General features: G+C 40.3%; 1 protein-coding gene and 2 long non-coding RNA genes across 3 annotated transcripts in view; 1 reads left to right on the top strand and 2 right to left on the bottom strand.

The window, feature by feature from the left end:
- Positions 1-17,074, top strand: part of LOC116975667 (mucin-5AC-like) — a 516,444-nt gene that overhangs the window by 45,058 nt on the left and 454,312 nt on the right. The window lies entirely within an intron of this gene.
- On the bottom strand, positions 1,625-8,702 carry LOC116974934. The gene is made up of 2 exons (XR_004412487.1): positions 8,094-8,702; positions 1,625-2,780 (listed from the first exon to the last, which is right to left on the bottom strand). It is a non-coding gene; the product is annotated as an uncharacterized LOC116974934 (long non-coding RNA).
- On the bottom strand, positions 8,758-16,687 carry LOC116974932. Its single transcript, XR_004412486.1, has 3 exons — positions 16,614-16,687; positions 10,108-10,201; positions 8,758-8,778 (listed from the first exon to the last, which is right to left on the bottom strand). It is a non-coding gene; the product is annotated as an uncharacterized LOC116974932 (long non-coding RNA).

The following is a 17,074-nucleotide window of genomic DNA, read 5'->3' on the forward strand; positions in this document are numbered from 1 at the left end:
CTACTTCCTTTCTTTTTCCTGCCCTCCCCTCCACCCCGACATCAGTCTGAAGAGGGCTCAAACCAAAATGTCGCCAATTTCGTCTCTCTATAGATGCTGCCTCACCCGCTGAGTTACTCCAGCATTTTTTATCTACCTGCTGTTATTAAAGGTTTGTGTGTGCACACTTGCATCTCCAGTGACATTAAAAGACGGCATTGCTTAAAAATATAGACATTGCATATTCCAATTTGCCTCTCAACATATGGAACTCCCTCTCAGGAAATCAACTTGGAAAATGCGCTCAACCCTTGAACTCATTAATAGAGGGCAGCACAGTTTTAATGACAGAGAAACATCTAATTACAGATGGAATAACACAAGCAATCATAAAGCACAAGTACATTTAGCCCCTCCACTTTTCTCTCTATTTCAAATCAGCAATTGGAGGGGAGAAGGAGTCAGATTTTAGTTTTGAAAGCCCCTCTGAAAAAGGCACTGATGTACAGTGTCCTTCTATGAGCCCTCTTGATAATGATCCCACTGTCTGTAGGATATAAATAAGCCTGGCCACTGAGGATCAATAAACTATACAAAAAAAGTTCAGTTCTCCCGAGATATTCACCTCCACTGTATTTCAAATCATATAGTACTCGCGCAAGAAGCTTTTCGATAGTTTATCTATACATACCCCTGGTCAAATATCAAGTAAAGCATTCCCTTGAGACTGAGAACTAGGCTATGACCTCCCGTAGTCTGTACTGTTTCCAACAACAGGCAATGCATTTACTCTTCAAGACTTTCCAAAACTCCACTATTTGATAGTAGGTACTGTGAAGAAGCACATGTGTGTCATGTGCAACTGGACGATATTGTCCTGTCCCATTACAGAAATTCTCTTTTCTGGACAGTCATAAAGCAGCTAACATTGATGTCATTGCTCGGTCTTCAGAACTCTCGGGTATTTTATATTTTATAGAATATTCTTTCTCTGAAATATTCTTTGTCGTTTGATACAACTGTGAAACCACGACCGTCTGGTCATTGCAAGGGCTAGTCTAATAGAAGCAAAGATTACTGCCGTGTAATCAAAGCTTTGTTTTAAAGTTCAATAAATAGCAATGCAGTCAGTAGTTCACGGGTGCTTTTGTTACTTTAAATGTTTTATGTGATGCAGAAGGAACTCTTGCCGGATGGAGAAATCGAGTCTTTGGAATCTTCACAACAGGTTAACCAAAATTTTTTTTAATAAGAAAATATATATTTCCTGCACAGACACCATGAATATGAGTACATTATACTGTTATCACAATATACCCTTGTTAATACAGGACATAACTAAAGTTTCATAACCAGTGTTATAAAACACTCTAAGAAGCCACACTTTATTGAATTGACTTCTGTCAATTGAGCTTGAAATGACATCATATAAATGTGATAGTCTCTTCGCAATATATTACATAGACTGTGCCACTAAAACACCTGGGTGTAAAGGCTGAAACCTATTCAAATCAGCTGCAGGTATATACAAAAACTGAAAGAGATCAGTTTAAAATGTAATGAAATAAAACAATCCATTGGGAGTGTACTTACAATGTAGTGGTCACAACTTGCTTATAAAAAAGTGTTCTTAGGATTCTTTTTAAAGTGTTGCGTATTCAAATCATTCATGCATGAAGAAAATATTTCAACCTTTGATTTGCATTTTTCCATCCATATTTTTCGATACACTATCCTCAAATTACCTGCTGAGATTTGGAAATTAGCTGCAAGTAGCCAGGCATTAACACATGCAGCAACCATGGCGACGCTTGTATCAACAAGCACTGGAAATTTCAATGCAAATCCTCACTAAGCTTTCCGTTTTATTTGCTGAGAACCGGAAGGGAAACCTCTTTTTGTACTTCTGCATTGAGGGCACTAGTTTACAAATGCTAATAAAACCTGCATGGCGGCAAAAGGCCAGACAGGTGTTAAAATCCAAATGGCAACATTCAGAGAAAAGGGGTCAAGAACTAAACGTGACGGAACAAAATGAGGGAGAACTGGGAAATTTCAATGAAAACACAACAAAAAATTAAAAAACTGCATTTGTTTCAAATGGCCTACACAGGTATCACTTCAATATCATACTCTGAAAATATTCTCCAAAGCATAACTTCCATCTAACAATGTGTGCGTTTTTATTTTTACCGTTGTCCAAGAAAATCCGGGTGCCAATATTGGGCAACAATTTAGAAACAAGGAACCGCAGATGCTGGTTTATAAAAATATTTCCTTGCATTGATGAACTAGAAGAGACAATAGCACGAGGTGAATATTTCATTCTGCCATCTGGCATTTTTAGTGCTTTGTCAAGGCAATAGTGAACACTGTAAAAATGCCAATATTCGGGTAAGTGGATGCACAAGCCAATTATGCAGCAATGCCCATTTGTGGGTACAGGTTTATACACCTGCAATACCAGCAATACCAAGTAAACATCAACATTACAGCGTGTCATGCTTCAGGATATAGAGCTGATCTATAGATGCGACTGTCAGGCGAGCATGGTTTTCCTAAATTGATCCGTTAATATTGCTCAGCTTTCAAAATCTTCCTTCTTTCACACAACCTATGATTCTCCACCGAGATCAGGTTTTACTGTGCACTGGACAAAACCATCACAATCTATAAGTCCAGTCTCTGTATAAGCACAATGCCCAAACGTTGAAAGAGAAAGAAGGCAAAGCTACTGCAAATAGCCAATGAAAATGGGTGGCAGAATTCCTTCATTACCTGTCCCTGAGTTAGATTTATACCTGGGTCTGAGCGAAGGTCGTGAGGGGAATCAAGATCCTCGAAAATTTGTTGCAAAACTTTTAAAGGATATTCTGAATTTGGATCATGAACCCCTGTTGAGCCGTGCACATAGGGCTCTAAGACGGGCTCCTGGGATAGGTTCATCGCCCAGACAAATGATTGTAAAAGTGGCCTTTGATCATGTCTTCGAAGAAATGATGAAGATAATAATAAAAAAGAGAAACCTGAAATACGAGGGAGACAACATCAGTATTTTTAGAGACTGCCCAGCAGAAGTGGCCAAGAAAAGAGCACTATTTAGAGAAACAAAAGGTATCCTGAGGAATTTACAGAATACTAAGGATCTGAGATATGGCTTGATGTACCCAGCAATACTGAGAGTAACTTATGATGACAAGGAATATCGTTTCGTTAAGTATACTGAAGCATTGGAATTCGCCCGAGGCATACAGCAGAAGCCAGAAGATGAAGAGAGAGAAGACGTGGAGGAAGAACCCGAGGGAGAAGGAGAGAACTGAACTTTTATCATCGGCCTGTGGTTATGAAATACTCACTTAGAAGGAAGTGGAATAATGGACATTTAGTTGTAGTTCTGTATTAATTATTAGAAAATATTTAATTATTCCATGATAATAGTATTACATATTATAGTATTAAATATAATTGATATTAGTAATTAGCAAATAGTAATATGAATAATAGAAATAATTACTAAGTACTAAGTATATAAAGTTAGTACCCCACCCCAATATATATAGCATTTGAGATAGGAGCTGGTATAATTAACATCTTTTTTTTTAATTAAAAAAACGGAAGTCTTTAGATTAATGGCCACGTTAGTGTGGCTTTCACCTTCACATACTACACACTATATAAGTGTAGTTTCTTTTTTTTCTGAGCACCCTATTAACACCCTTTACTTTTTTTTTATTATTGATATTTCTTATTGTTTTTGTTTTTTATTGATCTTATATTATATATTATTTGAATGTAGATGTGAAGGATATTGTGTATATAGTTTAAGAAGACATAGATGCGGATTAAGGTGGATAGAAATTCTCATTGGATTGATGTCCGGGTGCAACGGGGAGCTGGGGGAGTCAAGAAAGCTACTCCAAAAAAAGCCGCCCTAATAGTAAAATGCATGATATAAAGGTGAAGACTGGGGGTGATGGAGTAACCTTCTGCAGTTGAAATGTAAAAGGAATTAATGAACCAATTAAAAGGGGAAAGGTGTTAGCTCAGTTGAACAGATTGAAGACAGATGTAATTTTCCTTCAAGAGACTCATCTTAAAAAAGATGCTCAACATAGATTAACAGCTAAATGGATTTCTAAGGTGTATCATTCTACATTTATACATAAATCTAGAGGAGTTGCAATAATTATTCGCAAAGGTATACCTTTCATACAAAGTTCTATTATAGAGGATAAAGAAGGCAGATATGTAATAATTACAGGGGAATTATATTCAAAAAAGGTAATTTTAATGAACATATATGCCCCTAATTTTGATAATCCACTATTTATTAAGAAAATATTTAATAATATTCCTTTATCCACTCAACACAATTTAATAATTGGAGGTGATTTAAATTGTACTTTAGATAACTACTTAGATAGATCATCTGCAAAAAGGAAAGTTGCCTCGAAATCAAGTAAATTCATAAATGCTTTTATCAATACATCTAATATTAAAGACATCTGGAGGTTAGATAATCCATCCGGACGAGAATATTCTTTTTTCTCGCCCGTACATGGAACCTATTCGAGGATAGATTATTTTTTAATAGATTCTAAATTACTTCCTTTTACGTATGACGCAAAATATCATAATATTATCATCTCGGATCATGCGCCATTAACATTTAAGATAAAATTAAAAGATATATCTAATAAAACTACTACCTGGAGATTTAACCCTCAGATATTAAAGGACAATGACTGTTGTAAATATGTGATGGATCAGATTAAATTATTTTTTGAAACTAATGATAATCCTGAAACTTCCCCATCACTATTTTGGGACACATTTAAGGCATTCATGCGTGGCGCAATAATATCCGCACAAGCACATCTCAATAAAGAAAATCGAAAAATAGAACAAAATTTAGAAAATGAGATAAAACGTCTAGATAATGAAAATATAAAACAGCCTTCCAAAGAGTTAAGTAATAAAATTGCATCAGTAAAATATAGATTAAATAAAATATATTCTAATCAAGTTATTAAACTTTTTCAACAAACTAAACAAGTGTATTTTGAATTTGGAGATAAACCACAAAAATTACTAGCACGACAGCTTAGAAAATTAGAAGATGAGAAGATGATACACGGAATTAGATCTGAGTATGGAAATATATTGACTACTCCAAAAGATATTAATGATAGATTTTTACAATATTATAAAAATCTTTATTTGTCAAAACTAACAGGACAAACAGATAGTATGGAAATATTTTTACAAGAATGTCAAATCAATAGCTTAGATCAGGAAGGTAGAGAATTGTTAAATGCTGAAATAACAGTAAAAGACATTATAGAATCAATTAGTTCGCTAAAGAACGGAAAAGCAGTGGGCCCAGATGGCCTGAGTGCAGAATTTTATAAAAAATGTCAAGATCTGATTTCTCCAAGATTACAAATAATGTATAGATATGCATATGACCAAGGAAAATTACCAGAATCTCTAAATGAATCCACAATTACCCTCATCCCTAAAGTAGATAAGGATTTGGAAGATCCTGGATCATATAGAGCGATTGCCCTTTTAAATACAGACCAAAAAATATTAACTAAGGTCTTATCTAGGAGATTAAGTTTAGTGATCTCTAAATTAATACATTATGATCAAACAGGTTTCATCCCAAAACGTTATTCATCCCATAATCTCAGACGCTTGTTTAATATTATATATTCAAAAAGAATACGAGATACGGAACTAGCGGTTATATCATTAGATGCAGAAAAACCGTTTGATCAGGTGGAATGGATGTATTTATTTAATATAATGGAAAAGTTTCAATTGGGGGATAGATTTTGTAAATGGGTAAGAATTTTATATTCGAATCCTATTGCAAGAATTTTGACTAACCAAATTTTATCAGCCAAATTCAAACTCTCTAGGGGATGCAGACAGGGATGTCCTTTATCACCCTTATTGTTCGCATTGGTGATAGAACCATTGGCGGAAAAAATTAGATCTGAACCTGAAATATATGGCTATAATACTGATACAACAATTAATAAAATTTCTTTATATGCAGATGATGTTTTGATTTATATTACAAAACCGGAAATTAGTATTCCCAACCTGCTAAACATTATAACTAAGTTTGGTGCATTTTCTGGGTATAGGATTAATTGGGATAAAAGCGAGATTATGCCAATAACAGGAATAAATCTAAATACATTACAACAATACCCATTAAAAGTAGTTACAGACAAACTTAAATATTTAGGGATTAACGTAACTAAAACTCATAACTCATTAATAAAATCCAACTATCCTCAACTATTAGATAAACTTAGAAAAAATATTTTATATTGGAAAACACTTCCTATATCCATGATTGGTAGAATAAGTGCCATAAAGATGGTATTTCTACCACAGTTGTTATATTTGTTTCAGGCTATTCCTTTTTTCTTCCGAAAACTTTTTTTTTTTAAATTGATAATATTGTTAATAGTTTTATTTGGGATTATAAAAATCACAGAATAAATAAAAAACATCTATGCAAAGCTAAAATAAATGGAGGATTAGCACTTCCAAACTTTTTATATTATTTTTGGGCTGTTCAGATTAAGAATATGAATTTCTGGTGGGTAAATATGGATCATGAACCGACATGGTTAAATATAGAAAAGGAAGACTGTCTACCTTTCAATGTAGGTTCGATAATTTTTGCACCAACGGAAGTACAAAAAAAAAATTATAAAGACAACCTAATAATATATAATAATAGACGTATTTGGAAACAAATAGTTAAGACTCTACATTTGGATAATCTCTCATTTAGATTACCAATTATGAATAACCCATCATTTAAACCTGCTATATTAGATGGGGGGTTTAAACAATGGGATGATTTAGGAATTACAAGGATAGAACACCTTTATAGAAAAGGAAAATTTCTTTTATTCCAGGAGTTACAAGATATTTATGGATTGTCTCCACAACATTTGTTTAGGTATTTACAAATTAGAGATTATATTAAATCCAATACACAAGATTATAAAAATAAAGAAGCAGGATTGTTAGACGAACTGTTTAATTTATATCCAAATACAGAAAAATTAATAGCCTATATATATAACATCATTTTGGATAAGGAGAATCCAATAACGGAAATATATCGTCAAGCATGGGAAAATGAAATGGGATTGGCTATAACAAAAGAAAACTGGGAAGAAAGTCTACAACGAATACACCGGTGTTCATTAAACGCCAGACATATATTGATACAATTTAAAGTATTATATAGGTTACATTATTCGAAAACTAAATTAAATAGTATTTTTCCGAATCTCTCCGCTATTTGTGATAAGTGCAAGAAAGCAGAGGCAAATTTAATACATAGTTTCGTTACATGTCCTAAATTGAATTATTACTGGACAGAAATTTTTAAAGTTATTTCTGAAGTCATCAAAGTTAAATTGGACCCTAACCCAAAGCTAATAATATTTGGAATTCCGGATTTACATCTATCACTTACAGTAAATCAAAGAAATGTCTTTGATTACTGTTTGATAATTGGGAAAAAAATCATATTGAAATTTTGGAAGGGAACATTATCCCCCACAACCAAAATGTGGGCAACAGAGATGATGGAGACGTTACATCTGGAAATAATTAGATTTGTCCTATTGGACAAGTATAATTCTTTTGAACAGATATGGTCTCCATATATACAGTATTTAGAGAAGTAGCTGTTCTTGGCAACACAGCTCGGCGTGCACCCTGCGGGATTTGGTGAGAATAATTCATTTTTATATTGGAATTAACATATATGTCTTTATTGATACTATCATTTGTAGTAGTGTTATTAACAATACATATTGTGGTTTTTCATGGTTTTTCTTTTTTTTTTTTTTCGTTTCTCTTTTCTTTCTTATATATAATCAAATTATTATTTAATCACTCTCTTAATGATTTATAACTGTTCTATTCTTTTTCTATCATTATTTCTAAAAAAATAGTAGATAAGTATTACTAGTGTTTTACTTAATGCAAATTGAATTAATTTGATATAAAGTTGTTTGAAGCATTGTAATTGATTACCTTTAATAAAAAAATATATATCAGATTTATACCTGGATCTTGATGTGAAGGCTGGTGTTCCCCTTCCCTGAGGAAAATCTTTTTGGAGTATGAAAAGTTAGACTGCATTACATCTACCTGTGTAGGCCTATTAACAGATGCAGTTCCAAATGAAACACAGATAGTTGTGGTTCATCAAATTCTTATCATATTTTACATTCTCTACAGAGCTTAAAAACAAAATCATATATTTTATTTCACACTTTTTAAATATTACATTCTCTTTAGGGTGTTATGTGGAGGTAAATTCTTTACACCAGGGATAGCCTTCATTCAGCAAACAATACACTACCCAGAAAAATCTGTAGAAAACACTATTTAAAAAAACAAAATTCAGAAAAGTAACCAATCACACACTAAACAGCTGCAGCAGGAGTAGATTTTTCTTCCGATTCAATAAGGAGGGGAGTCAAACATTCTGTTTTTGTTTTGTATAAGCAGTCATATTGAGATGGGACTTTGCTCTCCGCTGCATTATTTCTTACTTGCTTCCTGAACGACTAATATTTCTTCATGAATCACTGCACACAAAAACTGCAGTCCAAGGTGACTTGTGCAAAAATGGATCAGGGCCGAGCTCTCCACTGAACTTCCCACCTGCTGTCCAATTAGAGCTGCTGACTGGACCCCAACAGGTTGTCTACTCATGATAGAAATTGTTGCAGCGCTGTTTTTGCCCTGTAATAGATTGAGAATTAGTTTTTGGCAATGCCGTTTCTACTGTAGTCATGCAAGATTCCAACAAAGCATTATTGTGGTTAGGCAGTAAAATAAGATCACATTTTCTACAGTGACTCAATGAATCTCTGCATGGATATTCATCTCACTGCAGTTTGTGCGAAATACTGAATATACAAGTCTTACTTTTAGTTTAGTTCAGTGAGACAGCACAGAAACAGGCCCTTCGGCCCACCGAGTCCGTACCGACCAGCGATCCCCGCACATTAACACTATTCTACACACATTAGGGATAATTTACACTTAATCCAAGCCAATGAACCAACAAACCTGTACGTCTTTGGAGTGTGGGAGAAAACCAAAGATCTCGGAGAAAATAGGATTTCTTAAGTAAAGGGGAGGCCATTTAAAACTGAGATGAGAAAAAACTTTTTCAGAGTTGTGAATTTGAGGAATTCTCTGCCAGAAAGCAGTAGAGGCCAATTCACTGGATGAATTAAAAAAAGAGTTGGATAGAGCTCTGGCAGAATCAAGGGGTGTGGGGAGAAGTCAGGCATGGGTTACTGATTGTGGATGATCAGCCATGATCACAATGAATGGCGGTGCAGGCTCGAAGGGCCAAATGGCCTCCTCCTGCACCTATTTTCTATTTTTCTATGTTTCTAAAACCCATGCGGTCATGGGGAGAACGTACAAACTCCGTACAGACAGCACCTGTAGTCTACTGCTGCGCCACCCTGTTGTGCTTGCCAATGAATGTAATGCCAAATATGAAAATGGCAGCATGGATTCTTGAATTTGTTAAATATTCTTAACTTCGTTTTATTCAAAGAGTTATTCAAAGCTAAATTATTGTTCCAATATAATGAAAATCATCTTGCACCTATGATTAACAATAATAATTTCAAAACATTAACCATAGAGACAATACATATAAATAAATACTTCAAGACAATGTCAAGTCAATTTTACGTTTCAAACAGAAACTGAGAAGAAATTACCAAACAGGCTACAGTAGAGCAGAATTCAATACTGTAGGTTGCAAGTTCAATGAGATTGTATTCTCTCATCTGCCCTTAAAATGTAAGATGACCAGAAAATCAAATTTGTGCAGAACATAGTTTATATTCCAATCTTAAATTTGTTTTACCTTCTACTGATTGCCCTAGCGAGGTCCCCAATGTAGCATACATAAGATTTCAAAAGTAAGCACATTTGACATAGTTGGGGTCAGCTAGCACATACTGCTTGATAATATTTATGACATTAGCCAATGATTAAAAATGATTAAAGTCAACGCAAGATACAACAAATGTTGTCAATGCTTACTTGTCAGAAAGGTTGAGATCTGTAGTTTGAACCAATTTACGTAAAATATCTACTACTCCTAATTCTCTCAGCTTATCTTGTCGTTCATGGGAACCTAATAAAATTAAATACAAGTTATTCCTTCATAATCACCTGTCACTGTCATAAATCTAGCATCTGCAGATTGAAAGCACTTTATTGACATTCCCTTTGTGTATAATAACAAACTATGTAATAAATTTCTTTCAAAAACAATTCATTTCAGAATTATTGGGATGTGTGGTCCATTTGGAACATTAATAAGATTTTCTTAATCAAGGACTTTTAATTGATCCTTTTTGTTTTTTTAAAGAACTGTTGAATTGCTCCAGCATTTTGTGCTTTTTGTGTAAACCAGCATCTGTAGTTAAGTGTTTCTACATTATCAGACTGAATTAATTACAGAGCTATACCCTTGAGGATCAATGCCAGACTTTGTGTGGATCAACAGTATTACTCCCCTTTCTTCCTACTTTTAATCATAATAAATGGGCACTTCCCTCAACTGAAGAAACAGTTGGACAGGTACATGGATAGGACAGGATTGGAGGGATATGGACCAAATGCAGGTAGTGGAACTAGTGTACATGGGACACAAAGTGCTGGAGTAACTCAGCGGGACAGGCAGAATCTCAGGAGAGAAGGAATGGGCGACATTTCGAGTCGAGACCCTTCTTCAGACTGATGGGACATGTTGGCCGGTGTGGGCAAGTTCGGCCAAAGGGCCTTTTACCACGCTGTAAGACTCTGACTCTACAAGACCATTGAGTATTGGTGTACAACAACCATTCCAGGTTTAAAGAGATCGTGCAGAGGTATCTCCCACCCTTCAGAAACAAATGGAAGCGTCATCCTGCCCAAGAGAAAGGAGGAGAAGAACCAACTGGTCCATAAACTTGAGGCTTGGAGATCGATAAAAAGATCACTCCCATGTCTCACCACAGCAACTGAGAATTTTAATTTCAAGTTATTAAATAAATTTGGCTGCTGCTACTATGAGTAATGAAATTACATGTGAATTGGATGGGGTTTTATGATTATCTGGTAGTTACTGATAATAACTTTTGATTCCAAATTTATTATTCCAGTTTAAATTCCCCAGCTCCATAGTGGAATCAAAACTCCAGCCTCCAGATGTATACTGTAAAGGAGTGATATCTGACACACTGTAACCTTTACTGGTAGTTTATTATAGCACATGGCACACACGTCCCAGCACTGACTGCATCCAGCCTTCAGGCGTACTGGGACCTAGTGGGAGGAACAAAGGGAGGATACTACAGTTACACTAATATGATGGGCCGTGGTTAGTGGTGATGAGGTAGCTACATTATAGGTTGCATGCATAACCCATCTACATCCTTTCCCTTACAATTCAAACAAGTTACTACAGTAGCAGGTTTATTATACAGTACCTGCAAAGCTAAGCATATTCTCCGTAGCGAGCCGGAGGTTTTACAATCCGACCCGAGCGAGTGCGCACAGCACCTTCACCCTCCCCATCCGAAAGAATAGGAGGAGGGACAGGAACAGAAACAGGAGGTGGAGAGAAGATGGGTGGGGAACCCGGCTTGAAGGGGGAATGGAGAGGCACAGGAGAGCCAGGTGAGAATGAAGGGGTAGAACGAGCTGAAGTTGGAGAGACAGAAGACTTTGCAGGGGACAACAGAGCCTGGGGAGCAAAACCCGGAGGAGCAGGGGGGGCTATCCGAGGCAAGAGGACCGACCGTGGCATGCATGGAGCAGATGGAACGTTAGTGGAGGAAGGCTCGACATGCGATGGAGGGGTATACGGAACCGCAGGAGGTGGTTTGGGCTCGTTAACCGCCAACAGGTGCTGGCGGCTGCGTCGGTATACAGTCCCTTCGAAATCCACGAGGTATGACCGTGGCGCGCTGTCAAACCCGACGACGGTGGCAAGTCGGGAATAGCCGGTGGGCGTCTGCAAACGGACGACCTGTCCAGGCATCAGTGGAGAAAGAGGGCGGCAGGATTTATCATGCGATCGTCGCTGGATCTCGTGCTTCTGGGCAATACGTTTCTGGACATCAGCAGGCTGCAGGACCTTAGGCATCAGGGACTGCTGGGCAATAGGCATCGGAGGGCGGACAACTCGGGACATGAGTGCTGGGCAGGGGATCCCATGGTACTGTCTCTGGAAATGTTGCGAAGGTTCAGGAGACCCTGATAGAAATCCCCGTTCGAGAGGCGGGTTTGTTCAAGCAGGTGCTTAGCGCTGCGGACCGCCCGTTCAGCCAGACCATTGCTTTGCGGGTACTCCGGGCTGCTAGTGAAATGATTAAAGTTCCACTTTGTGGCAAATGCTCGAAACTCGGCGCTGGTGAACTGGCGACCGTTGTCTGTCTGCAGCCGGACAGGGGAACCAAACGTGGCAAAGTGGCGGCGAAGCTTGCTGATCACCATCTCGGAGGTGATGGCAGGGAGGAGGTCCACCTCGAACCAATTCGAGTAAGAGTCTACTAGCACAAGGTATTGCTTCCCACGCCAGTCGAAAATGTCGGCAGCCAGAGAAGACCAGGGCATGTCAGGTGCAGGCTGCTGCAAAAGTGGCTGTCTTTGCTGATGCGGGGCAAGCGAGTGACAGTCCGGACAGGAATCAACCCTGGCCTGGATGTATTTAGCCATGGCCGGCCAGTAGTACTGTTCCTGGGCATGTGAGATGGTGGCATCCGCCCCAGGATGACCCATGTGAGCGGCATCAAAATACAAGCCACGCAGCGATTCCGGGATGACAACTTTGTGTCCTTTGATAATAATACCGTCCCGGAGGACTAACTCATCGCGGACCAAAAAATAGGGGTGGACGCTGGCAGGCAACGAATTCCGCTTGGTGGGCCACCCGCGCCTGATGACAGCAGCAAGCTGCTGCAGGTCGGGTTCGTTTGCAGTATGTTCAACCAAGCACTGCAGCTGGTGAGACGGGACGAAGTTGACGTTCAGTACCTGTAAGTCCGATTGCTCGAAGGGGTGCTGGTCGCAGGAGGTACGGGGGGCCCGGGACAGTGCATCAGCCACATGCATCTCGGTGCCCCTCTTATATACGATTTTAAAGTCAAAGCGCTGTAGCTGCAGCATCATCCGCTGTAGCCTGGCAGGAGCGCAGTGTATTGGTTTGTTAAGTATCGTTACCATTGGCTGGTGATCCGTCTCAACGGTGAACCTGGTGCCAAATAAGAAGTCCTTAAACTTCGAACACGCGAAAACCACCGCCAGCAGCTCCTTCTCTATCTGGGCATAGCGCTGCTCTGTGTCCGTCATGGTCCTGGAGGCATAGGAGATGGGCAGCAGTGAGTCACCATCGTGGGGTTGCAGGCAGGCAGCACCCAGTCCAAATCGAGAGGCGTCGCAAGTGACCACGATCGGACGCAGCAGATCAAAAAACTTAAGTGTAGGTGTGCTGACCAGCCTCGTCTTTAGCAGATCAAATGCCTGCTGGTGGTGCAGAAACCATGCCCAGGCAATGTCCTTCTTTGTGAGCTGTCTCAGGGGTGCGCTCAACTCGCTGAGGTCGGGGATAAACTTCCCCAGGTAATTCACCATACCCAGGAAGCGCTGCAGACTGACAGCGTCTGTCGGGGCGGGCAGCTCAGAGATAGCGCTGGTCTTTTGCAGGTCTGGTTTCAACCCTTGGGCCGTAAAAATGTGGCCGACATATGTGACTTCAGGCACCCGGAACTTGCACTTTGACCGATTGAGCTTCAAATTTATCTGCCGAGCACGGTCCAAAATCCGCCGGAGGTTGTGGTCATGTTCGGCCACATCCCTCCCATAGACCAGAATGTCATCCACAATAATAGCGCAGGGCAGACCTGCGAATAATTGTTCCATAGAACGCTGAAATACCTCGCTGGCAGAGTTGATGCCGAACGGCATCCGTAAAAACTTAAACCTGCCGAAGGGCGTGCTGAACGTGGTCAGGTCCGTGGAGCGTTTGTCCAGTGGTATCTGCCAAAACGAACTCCTTGCATCGAGGACGGAGAACACAGTAGCTTGTCCCACCTGGGCGGCAACATCTTCGACAGTCCTCATGGGGTAGTGGGGCCGTTTAATCGCCATATTTAAGTCCTTAGGGTTAATGCATACCCGTATCTCATTTTTTCCTTTCTTCAACGTGGCGACCATGGTGGAGACCCATACGGTTGGATCGCTGACAGCCTCCAGCACTCCCATGTTGACCATGTCCTTAAGCATATTCTCCACCTTGCCCTTCATGGCAAAAGACACTCCGTGGGGTGGACGGATCACAGGCTCCACAGATGGGTCAGTCGCGATCTTGTACACGACCGGCAGCTTCCCCAGCTTGTCGTCAAACAGGTCTGGGTACTCACATAGTGGATCCATCACAGGTTGCACCTCGTGGACCGTATGGTTAAACGACACCAGCCCAAGATCCTGGCAGGCCCGGTTGCTAAGCAACGTCACACAGTCACTGTCCAGAATGAAGAAAGACAGGTCCTGGGAAGATTCCTGCAGCACGCAGTGGAAAGTCGCCCTCCCCACAGGTGTTAGTTCCTCTCCCCCATAGGCACGCAAAACAGAGCGGTCGGCAATCAGCAGCTCATTATTCCTTATCTGGTGGAACAGCTTTGTTGACATTACGTTCACTTTCGCCCCCGTGTCAAGTTTAGCAGAGAAAGACTTATTGTTTACAGTTATGTTCACAGAAGGATCGGGGAGGCGAGATCGGCTGTGGAGGAGAGTGTAAATACTTACATCTCCCGTGGAAAAACTGAGCTCAGAGTCGGGGGCAGCGTCAACAGAGGGCTGAGAGTCCATCTCGCTATCAACTTGCAGAAGGTTGTTTAGGAGTTGTCTGGGAGCTGAGGGCACTTTCCCACGGGATCGGCAGACAGCTGCAAAATGGTTTCTTCTCCCGCAGAAATTGCAGGTCTTACCAAGGGCTGGGCACTGTGATTCTGAGGAGTGCACGTAGCTGCAGTTAGGACACTTGTTAGATCTTGGGTCCCGGGGTGTACGAACGGGCCGCGGTGGAGGGCGAAAGTTCTCCTTCATCCGTCGTTGTCCAGCAACACCAGTTAAATTCATGGCTCGGTTGTCAGACCCCCTCTTTCCATGAGGAGGGTTGACCACTTCGGCAATGCGGCACGCATGCATTGCCTGAGTCAGGGTTAGGTCAGGCCGTTGCAGCAGGTCGGCACGCAGCTTCTGATCGATCATACCGGTAACGAGAATGTCTCTGGTGAGCTGGTCGCGCATGGTTTCGAATCGGCACCTCTGAGCGAGGTGCCGCAGGTCGGCAATGAAGCATTCAACATGTTCATCAGGCTGTTGCTTGCGTGAGAAGAACCTGGCCCGCTCCAGTATACGGTTGGAGGGCAGGTCACATATCTCAGCGAATTTGCGCAAAAGACATACCGGGTCGTCGGCCGATTCAGCTGGCTCGACCTGTTGGTCGTTGTCATCCAGGACCGCTGGTTCGTAGACAAAGGCTTGAGCTCTCTTCATTGCGTCGGGACCGGCCAGGTTGAGCAAGAGTGATGCTTTGACCGCGGCTGGGTCGTTCCGGTTCGCAATATTGACGTAGTGAGTGTAGTCCATCACAAAAGTCGACCATCGTTCCGCAATGTCAGCATCGAAGACAAGGGGAGATGGCTTTCGGCATGAGGATGCCATGTCAAGGGAAACCCGAAACTGGGCACTAACGGGGACAAAATAAATGAAAACCGGTAAACGGGAAACGCGAGTTTTAAACTTCTGACGCCATGTAAAGGAGTGATATCTGACACACTGTAACCTTTACTGGTAGTTTATTATAGCACATGGCATACACGTCCCAGCACTGACTGCATCCAGCCTTCAGGCGTACTGGGACCTAGTGGGAGGAACAAAGGGAGGATACTACAGTTATACTAATATGATGGGGCGTGGTTAGTGGTGATGAGGTAGCTACATTATAGGTTGCATGCATAACCCATCTACATATACTTCAGGCTTCTTGATAATGATCCATTAACAACCACTTCAACTTATTCTGAGTGTGAAATCCATGTGAAAACTACACAATGCAAACAATTAGTCTTTTAATATTCCAGAAAGAACATTTTTTAGGTTAAAAAAACTGACAACGAGACAAGTTTTTTTATGGATCAAAATAATGTTTAGTTTAGTTTAGAGATACAGCGCGGAAACAGGCCCTTCAACCCACCGTGTCCGCGACAACTAACAATCCCCGCACATTAGCACTATCCTACACACACTAGGGACAATTTACATTTATACAAATCCAATTAACCTACAAACCTGTACGTCTTTGGAGTGTGGGAGGAAACCGAAGATCTCGGAGAAAACCCAAGCGATCACAGGGAGAACGTACAAACTCCGTACAGACAGCACCCATAATCGGGATCAAACCCGGGTCTCTGGCGCTGTACCGCTGCGCCACCGTGCCGCTCTATTCTTTGTGAGCCACATGCAACCAAAATTCGAAAGATAATTACAAATCTTACCTTCCTCTTCACTCCATATGAGATTGGATATACAAAAAGTAGCAGCCAACTGGAGCTTTACATTTGAATGGCCCTGGAAAATAATTAATTATATTAATAAAATAAAAACTAACATATATTTAATGCTAGTTTCCCAGTCTGCAGATCAGTCATGCACCCTCTGAGTTTGAAGATATAAATGCCATTTGCTTATTAAGAACAGCGCTGAAATCTTTAGTCAGAGGGTAGTTTAATCTGTGGAGGCCAAGCCAGTAAGTGGATATTTTTAAGGCAGAGATAGACAACTTCTTGATTAGAACGGGTGTCATGGGTTATGGGAAGGAGGCAGGAAAATGGGATTAGGAGGCAGAGATCAGCCATGAGTGAATGGCGGAGTAGACTCGATGGACCAAATGGCCCAATTTCACTCCAATAACTTGTGAAATTGTGAACAAACACTAAATAACCTCCACTGTTCATTT

This window comes from Amblyraja radiata, chromosome 7 (genome assembly GCF_010909765.2).
Source record: "Amblyraja radiata isolate CabotCenter1 chromosome 7, sAmbRad1.1.pri, whole genome shotgun sequence".
NCBI lineage: Eukaryota > Metazoa > Chordata > Chondrichthyes > Rajiformes > Rajidae > Amblyraja > Amblyraja radiata.